Source organism: Peromyscus eremicus, chromosome 6 (genome assembly GCF_949786415.1).
Source record: "Peromyscus eremicus chromosome 6, PerEre_H2_v1, whole genome shotgun sequence".
Lineage (NCBI taxonomy): Eukaryota > Metazoa > Chordata > Mammalia > Rodentia > Cricetidae > Peromyscus > Peromyscus eremicus.
The window spans coordinates 128,677,586-128,686,889 of record NC_081421.1 but is presented as its reverse complement, the minus strand read 5'-3'; the positions used below and the strand labels follow the sequence as shown (position 1 = coordinate 128,686,889).

General features: G+C 40.6%; 1 long non-coding RNA gene across 1 annotated transcript; it reads right to left on the bottom strand.

The window, feature by feature from the left end:
• Positions 1-8,500: 8,500 nt before the first annotated feature.
• Positions 8,501-8,990, bottom strand: LOC131912776 (uncharacterized). The gene is made up of 2 exons (XR_009379718.1): positions 8,756-8,990; positions 8,501-8,658 (listed from the first exon to the last, which is right to left on the bottom strand). It is a non-coding gene; the product is annotated as an uncharacterized LOC131912776 (long non-coding RNA).
• Positions 8,991-9,304: the final 314 nt, after the last annotated feature.

The window sequence follows — 9,304 nt, the reverse complement described above, 5'->3', positions numbered from 1 at the left end:
TAACACATCTTTACATAGTTAAACAAATGCAGCATAAACAAATGTAACACATCTTTACATAGTTAAACAAATGCAGCATAAACAAATGTAACACATCTTTACATAGTTAAAAAGTGCAGCATAAACAAATATAACACATCTTTACATAATTAAACAAATGCAGCATAAACAAATGTAACATCTTTACATAGTTAAACAAGTGCAGCATAAACAAATGTAACACATCTTTACATAGTTAAAGTAATATTCCACAGCAGAGTAGAAAGCATATGTGGCAAAACCAGTGTCCCTGTGTAGTGTGAGGGGTTTGTTTCAAACACACATGAGATCTGGTGGATTGTATATTTCTCTAAAAATTTCAGGGTTCAGGCTTTATTTAGTTTTGGTGTAGTGCCCTGCAGCTGTGTCTACTCTTTCATAGTCGAGCTCTGTCCATATCCAGAATGGTGCCACCTGTTTTATTAGTTACTCGTGAACTGTTTGCATAGACTTTTTTTATTTGAAGCACTAACGAATGCTAGAGAAAAGCCTGTGTTTTATTGAGTAGTTACATTTATATAGCTGCAGTTTCTACTATTTTTATCCTCTATGAAGTTCTAATTTCCTTGCCCAAATTGCTCAAAATAGGTTGCTCTCAAATGCTGTAAAATAAGTAATGAAATGAGTTTTTCAGTCAGATTATGTTAGTAGCCTAATTTAAGGCAATCATCTTAGATGCTAAATCAAATAGGCTCTTTATCTTTCTCTTCCATGCTTTGTAGTTAAGGAAAAATAGTGTTATTACTCTAGAATAGTAATGTTTTGTTCTTTTTCAACTCAAAATGCATACTCTACCTCTTTAATTAGAATTAGCTTTGCTACCATGGAGTTCCAGTCCTTTTGTCTTCAAAGCCAAGCTGTATTTAAATCATATTAGGGTAAAATTGGCTTTGCTGATCTTTGTCAAAAAGAAGTGGGCAAGACTAGAAATTGTGTTTAGTTAAGTAGGTATTTATTGAACATCTAACTATGCTCTTTTTCTCTTTTTCTTCCCTTTCCTTTTCTCTTTTTTTTTTTTTGTTTTTGTTTTTGTTTTTTTGAGACAGCGTTTCTCTGAGTAGACCTCCTGTCTTGGAACTCACTTCACAGACCAGGCTGGCCTCAGACTCGGAGATCCACTGCCTCTGCCTCCCAAGTGCTGGTATTAAAGGCATGTGCTACCCACCACCCGGCTGTATGCTTCCTTTTGTGAATGAAAGATAACCAGAAAAAGTATTTTGCCTATTGAAAGCATGAGTGACTGATGGTGCAAAAGCCAAGCATCACACTGGACATTTCAACTTTGTCTATAAGAAGTGTCAACACTGGAAAGGTTGGATTTGACTCATTCACATGACAAATACTTGGTGAGAACCTATAACACAGGGCGGGATACAACTGTCAAGAATACATAGTGGGGGCTGGAGGGATGGTCTAGTAATTAAAGCCTTATACTGCTTTTGTAGAGGACTGTTCACTTTTCAGGACCCCTGATAGCAGGCTCACAATCTCCTGTCACTCCAGCTCCAGGGTATCTGACACCCTCTTCTGGCCTCTAGAGGCACCTGTATCCATGTACACACACACACACACACACACACACACACACACACACACACACACATATTATTATAAATAAAATAATAAACTGTAAGAAAGTTTTACTGACTGAGATGTCACCTAGTTTGCGACTGCTCATCTTTATAATGAGACGCTGGAAACTCAGTCTCCCCTTCAAACTTCATGTCTAGTTCTCATTTTCTTGCTATTTCCACCACATCTGCGGCTATTTACTTCACTGAAGTTTAGAACCCCCCCAGGCCATGCATCAGATTTGAAGTCAACTTTTTCCAAAATCCTCCTAGTGTTTCGTATCTTGATCACCTCTCATGAATCATTAATGATCTAAATGCCATTCAGAATGAAAAACACTTCCCAGAAGAGTTTCAATGGAGATTTCTCAGATGCATTAGAGGAATCACAACCTCTGGCAGCCATAGCCTTAAAAAGACTTAAGAAAGTCTTGACAGTCAGAATTTTTTCCTCTCTCATGGGCTGTTGTTGTGTTAGAGATGTATAAACAAGGCTAACCTCACTGTATATCTACATTGCAACTCTTGGATAACCAGGTGTATTATCAATGGTTTAAAAGGAGTCTTCTTTTCTGAGCAGTAGGTATCAACAGTGGGCTTGAAATATTAACAAAACCATGCTATAAACACACTCAAGTCGTCCAGACTTTGATGGTCCCTTTATAAAGCAGGAGCAGAGTAAGTCTAGGATTATTCTTAAGGCTGTAGGATTTGGGGAATGTTAAATATGTGTTGGCTTCAACTTGAACTCACCAGCTCCATTCATCCCTTACTAGAAAGTCAAGCTATCCTTTGAAGTACTGAAACCAGCCATTTTATTAACCATTTTCTAGTTAGAATGTGACTTAACTAGTCATTCTTCTTAAAGTCAAGAAAACCCTAGATGACATCTTTGTCTGCTGGACAGCTGTTCCATATACACTGGAATCTGGTGCTTACCATCATCTTCATCGTTCATTTTAGCCAGATCTGGATGCTCACTGCATTTCTGGCACCAATATTTGCTGTATCACCTGCACTTTCACGTATGGAGATAAATTTTTTCCCTCATCAACCAACATATTACAGCCTCCAATTCTCTCCCAAAGCTTCCTTACCTCCCCCAGCCTTCATATAATTAGAGGGAGTTGGGACCTTGCTCTGTATTTGGCTTGGGCTTAAAAGAATGCTGTGGTTGACCAGATCTATCCAGATCACTGGAGTGTTCTCCATATCAGCAGCTGTTTTTGGTTTTTATCCCTCACATGTTCCCTGGAGCCCTAAAGACTTTTGCATCTACAACTTGGCTATTAGTGCAAGATACCTATATTCCATCCTATCCCAGCTTTCTATCTGCTTTCTTCTCAAACTTAATCATTTCAAATTTTGATTTAAAGAGAGAGAAGTGTGGTGCTTTCTTTACTTTTACACTTAGAGCCCACTGTAGGGGTATTAACTATCCAGATAACACTATTGTTTTTTTCTCATGGAATAGGGGCACAGAGGAAAGGAACGACCACCTGACATCAGGCAAGGGGCACAGACTGGACACACAAACTTTGCTAAGCTTGACATCTCAGACAGATGAGTGTGGTGCCTCCAAAACAACTGCAGTAGTCTGTAGCTAGAGTTTTCCTGCCTGGCCCACAGTCAGGGCAATTCTCTGACACCCGCCAGTCCCACAGCCACTCAGACCCAACCAAATAAACACAGAGACTTATATTGGTTACAAACTGTATGGCCGTGGCAGGCTTCTTGCTAACTGTCCTTACAGCTTAAATTAATCCATTTCCATTAATCTATACCTTGCCACGTGGCTTGTGGCTTACCAGGATATTCACATACGGCTTGTCATGGTGGCAGCTGGCAGTGTCTCCCTCACCCAGCTTCCTGTTCTCTCAATTCTCCTCTCTGTTAGTCCCGCCTATACTTCCTGCCTGGCCACTGGCCAATCAGTGATTTATTTATTGACCAATCAGCAACACATTTGACATACAGACCATACCACAGCAGTAGTCACATCAAACATTTAGTCTCAGGTCAGGGTACTTGCTAGAACAATGACAAAAATAGTATGGTAATTACCAAAATGTGGCACAAAGAGAACATACACTATTGGAAAGTGGTACTGGTAGATTTGTTTGTAAATATGTAAAAACCATAATACCTGTGATGTGCATGAAAGCAACCTGCACTAAGTGAAGATATGCCTCCATCAGAAGGGGAAAGATGCCAGCAAAGATCTGAAGAAAAAAATGCTGAGAATTTTTCAAAATTAAATATAAGTACTTAACCATAGCTCTTGAAGCTCAGAGAACAGGAAACAGGATAAATACCAAAAAAAAATCTCCTTTGAAGCATCTCAAATTCAAATGGAAAAAGAAAACTCCGAAAACCAAAGATAGGAAACATCTTGAACAAAGTCAGACAAGAATAAAACAACTAGAACCATAAACAAACAAACAAACAAACAAATAACAGGATCCTAAACCCTTCACAACCTCAAGTTATTTCTAGAGAAGAAAGGATAAGAGCTAGTTGACCCACTTTTTAGAAACTACAGAAACAAGAAAGTAGTTGATAGCAATATTTAATGTGTTTATGGTAAGAGGGAGGCAGTGAAATTCCCCTTTAAAGTCAAAGGGAAAAAAAGATATTGTCAGAAAAACTGGGAGAATTTATGGACACTAGATCTATTTTGTAAGAAATGTAAAATAAAGTCATCAGGAGAAAATGATTTAGATAAGGAACTTGGATATAATTAAGCAAAAGTATAAGAGAATAAATTAAGATAACATAAACATAATTTTGAAATTTTCTTTCTTAAATTTAAAATTTTTATTTTAATGTTTTAAAAGATTCATTTGTTTATGTATGAGTGCTCTATCTGCATGTACACCTGAATTCCAGAAGAGGGCATAAGATCCCATTGTAGATGGTTGTGAGCTACCATGTACTTGGTGGGAATTGAATTCAAGGCCTCTAGAAGAGCAGCCAGAGTTCTTAAGCACTGAGCCAACCCAAAAATTTTTTATTCTTAGTTGACCAAACAGATGTTAAAATTAGTAATCCAACAGTGTGTCCATAAAATAGCTTACAAATATGTACATGGATGACGTGTTAGAAGGGACAGAAGGAAGAATGAAGATGTTATAAGTCATTTGAACTATTTGAAAGAGGGTGTGGACAAGCTATAAATGTATCCTGAAGATTCAAGGAGAGCAGCTGTAGAAAAAAATCTTAAAAAGTATAGTCAATATAGTAAGAGAGGAGGAAAAACAGAATCATATAAAATGCTCAGTTACCAAGAGAAGGCAAAAACAGTACAAAACAAAAACAAAACACACAGAAACAACAAAGACTCCAGTACCCAGCACAATGACAGAAAGTATAACAGAGATACTGGTAGATATTAATCTGCATTAGCTACCTTTATCATTGCTGTAACAAAATACCCGACAAGAGCAATTTAAAGACGGGTTTATTTTTGCTCCCAGTTCAAGAGACTATAGTCAGCCATGGTAGGGAAGTCATGGTCATGAGAGCTGGAGGAGGCAGCTGGTCATACTGTTTGTAGTTAGAAAGCAGAGGGAGATGAATGCTGATGCTCAGATGCCTTCCTTCTTTTCTCCTTTTTATCCCATCTGGAATCCCAGATATTATGATAGTTCCACTCACCTTCAAGATATGTCTTCTCGCCTCAGTTAAACCTCTCTAAAAATACCCATATGGATACCATGTGAGGTATACCACCCAGAGGTATATCTTCTAGTTGATTCCAAATCCAGTCAAGCTGGCAATGACGATTGACCAGTATATAATCTAACTACATCAATAATCACCGTAAACACCAAGAGTCTAGATATACCAACTAAGAGATGATTGATGGCTTTGAGTAGCTGAAAAAAAACAACAAGATTCAATTGCAGGTTGTCTAAAAAGAACCAGCTTTAAATGGAAAGACACAGATGAAAAATAAAGGGCTAAAGAAAAATATATCACAGGAAATAGAAACCAAAAATGTTGTCTGGAAGTAGAGAAGCCATCTTGTGGTCCTAAGCATGCAAACTCCTTGGGTCTTAGGTAAATTTCTCATGTATTGCATCCCCAGACTTTGTGTCTCCATCCTTGCTATGTTATAAGAAGAAATACCTAGTGTGGTTGGGTTAAGCACAGAGCCTTACCAATCTTTAATGGACACTGCAGGAAAAATTTATCAGCAATTTTCTTTTAGAAGTTTCAAATATTTTATTTAATTCCACAACAGTATTTTTTTTTTAAATTTTTATTTTGCAATACAATTCAGTTCTACATATCAGCCACGGATTCCCTTGTTCTCCCCCCTCCCGCCCCCCTCACCTTCCCCCCAGCCCGCCCCCCATTCCAATCTCCTCCAGGGCAAAGCCTTCCCCACAGACTGAGATCAACCTGGTGGACTCAGTCCAGGTAGGTCCAGTCCCCTCCTCCCAGGCCAAGCCAGGGACCCTGCATAGGCCCCAGGTTTCAAACAGCCGACTCATGCAATGAGCACAGGACCCAGTGCCACTGCCTGGATGCCTCCCACACAGATCAGGCCAATCAACTGTCTCACCCATTCAGAGGGCCTGATCCAGTTGCCAGACTGCTGGCAACGGTCGAGAGACAGTCCGAACTGACCTACTCTGGTGATGGGATGGCCAAACACCCTAATTGTCGTGCTAGAAACCTCATCCAACTACTGAGGGATCTGGATGCAGAGATCCATGACTAGGCCCCAGGTGGATCTCTGGGAGTCCAATTAGCGAGAATGAGGAGGGTTTATATGAGTGAGAATTGTTGAGACCAAGGTCGGATTAAGCACAGAGACAAATAGCCAAACAAATGGAAACACATGAAATATGAACCAATGGCTGAGGGGTCACCAACACAACAGTATTTTTAATATAAGGAACCTAAGACTCAGAAATAAATTATCTAGCCTAAGGTTATATGGCTGTACATTATATGGAGAAGCTTGATTCTCAACCCAGTCTTTGAACTCCCATACCCCAAATAAGCATCACCATCACTATGGAGTTGATATTACTTTTGGTTCATTAACATTTTGTGGTAGAAGTGGTTAATGAAGACATGCATAATTCATTGTTGTTGCTTTTGTATTTTTCTTTTCTTTTCTTTCTTTTTTTATTTTTATTTTTTGAAACAGGTTCTCACTAGGTAGCCCTGGCTGACCTAGATCCTGACATGTAGCCCAAACTGGCCTTGAACTCAAGAGATCCACCTGCCTCTGTCTCCTGAGTAAGTGCTGGGTCCTGGTCATAAATAATTCTTTAACATAACTTTCAGTGAACATGAGCTCTTGCTTTTATTTGGGATGGAAAGTTTTAAGAAATGAGAAAGGACACAAGCTTTTCCTTTTTTTTTCATAACCCCAAAGCAAGAGTCAAGAAATAGTCAAGTATTCACTTGGCCTCTATGCATGGTTGTCAGTAAAGAACACCAGTTGAAATAAAATCACAAAGCAATGAATATAAAGCTTTAAAAAAACCTTTTACTTCAAGTTGGAGAGATGGCTTAGCTATTAAAAGCACTGACTTCTCTTCCAGAGGACTTGGGTTCAATTCCCAGCACCCACATGGCAGCTCACAGCCAGCTTTAACTCCAGTCCCAGGGGATCTGACACCCTCTTCTGGCCTGCATGGGTACTGCATGTACATGATGTACAGATATACATGCAGGCAAAACACCTATATAAAAATAATAAATAAAGAAAATATTTAGAGAATTAAAAAAAACCCTTTTATTTCTCTCCATTGTGAGTCTAGTTAACATGATGTCATGATGCTAAGCCCAAGAAATGTGTAATTGGGAAAGATCTGGGGAGGCTGGATCAGAGCAAGGGAGTGCACTTACTTGGAGAAACATCTTGAAGGCTCATAAAGAAGAAAGATCACAGGCTGTATTTATGTGTTTTTTTGTCAGAGGTGGGTGAGTCTAAATGGCTTGCACTATGAAGTTGTCTTGTAAAAGTTTCTGGAATGTATTAAATTCAAGATCATGGGTTTTTGTTTTTTGTTTATGACAATTACCTTTGTTTTAAATGGAGAAAATCATCTGATTTGTTGAGAACCTAATTTGCTCACGCTTCACCCCCACTTTATCAATTCACTGTAATCTTAGAATAAAAGGCTTTGGGAAGAGCCGAACTTAGGTTTTCTTTTGTCCGGGTGGGTGGGTAGATAATCAGAGTCCAAAAGTTCTACTCCAGAGGTTATAAGTGGTCTCTGAATGTCACTTCAGGTGAGCCCATTTATTATTAAGTTGATGTCCACAGTTCACAATTTACTCACATTTTTCTCACAAATTTATTTCCATCACACGGATGCAGTAGTGACTTCTCATTTTGCAACTGCGATGTTACAACTGACAAAACAACTTAAAGAAGAACTTATTTCAGCTCTTGTTAGGGTGCATTTTATCAAGACAGATGAGGTATTTTAAATTCATTGTATTTAAGATTGATTTTAGCTAGGCGTGGTGGTACATGCCTTTAATTCCAGCATCCGGAGGCGGAGGCAGGTGGATCTTTGTGAGTTCCAGGGCAGCCTCGTCTACAGTGCGAGTTCCAGGACAGCCAGGGTGAAGCAGATAAAAACCCTGTCTCAGGGGGAAAAAAAAGGGCTTACTTGTATTTATAAGTGTGTGTATTTAAGAGTGTAAAAAAAAAAATTCTGCCTGGGGAGAATGCTCTTGTGTTCCTTTGGTGTCATGCTCTACTTGGGCTAAGTGTGACCCATTGTCCACCACCTTCTGAAGCATACGGAGGCTACCTACCTCAGATGGTGACCCAGAGTTGGCAAGAAGTCTCTGAAGGCTCCTTATCTCAATGCCACCAGGGCCGCGGGGGGTGGAAATCTAGGTATTGTCCCTACCTCAGATGGAGATGGAGCTGGGGATGAAGTCTTCAAGCAATGAAGGGAAAACGATTTGGGGCTGTAATGTTGGTGCGCTCCCTTCCTCAGATGGCCACAGTGAGCTGGGCGGAAGTAGTCACCTGGAGCTGCACTAGAACTCTAGGCAAGTGCTGTCCCTGGGAAGGAGAACCCGAGGAGAGGTTCTGGTATTCGCTGGCTCCCTACCTCAGACTGAGATTTTCAGCTGGGGCCGAAACCTGGTTTGGTCCTCACCTCAGATGGCCACAGTTTGTGCTCACCCCTCAGGCCTCTGCCCAGGAGCTGGAATTGCAGTTGAATTAGAGGTTGGCTCTTCCTCAAGTGGAGACAGAGCAGGGCCTTGGGGCTGAAGTCTCGGGACGCTTGCTGACACCTGACCCGGAAGTCTTGATGCTCCTTCTAGCAACCCAAAGTTGGGGAAATAAGTACAAGGACCCGGAGCGAGTTGCTGTGGATCTGCACTCCTACCCCAGACCGCTGCGGATGCTGGGCAGGCTCACAATCTCTGATGTCAGATGCGGAGGTCGCGCCATACCTCAGATGCCACCAGGAGTTTGAGCAGAAGCCTTGGCAGGTTCCCTTCCTCAGATGGTGGTGGGGTGTTGAGGCTGAAAGGTCAGCAGGGTCCCTGCCTCAGATGGTGGTGGAGTAGGTGTTGAAGTCTCAGGGCGCTCTCTACCTCGGATAGTGCTTGGAGCTGTGGAGGACCCATGAAAGATTCTCTACTTCAGATGGGATTGGGTATCCACCGAAGTATGGGCAGAAAGGAGTTGCAGAGTGTGT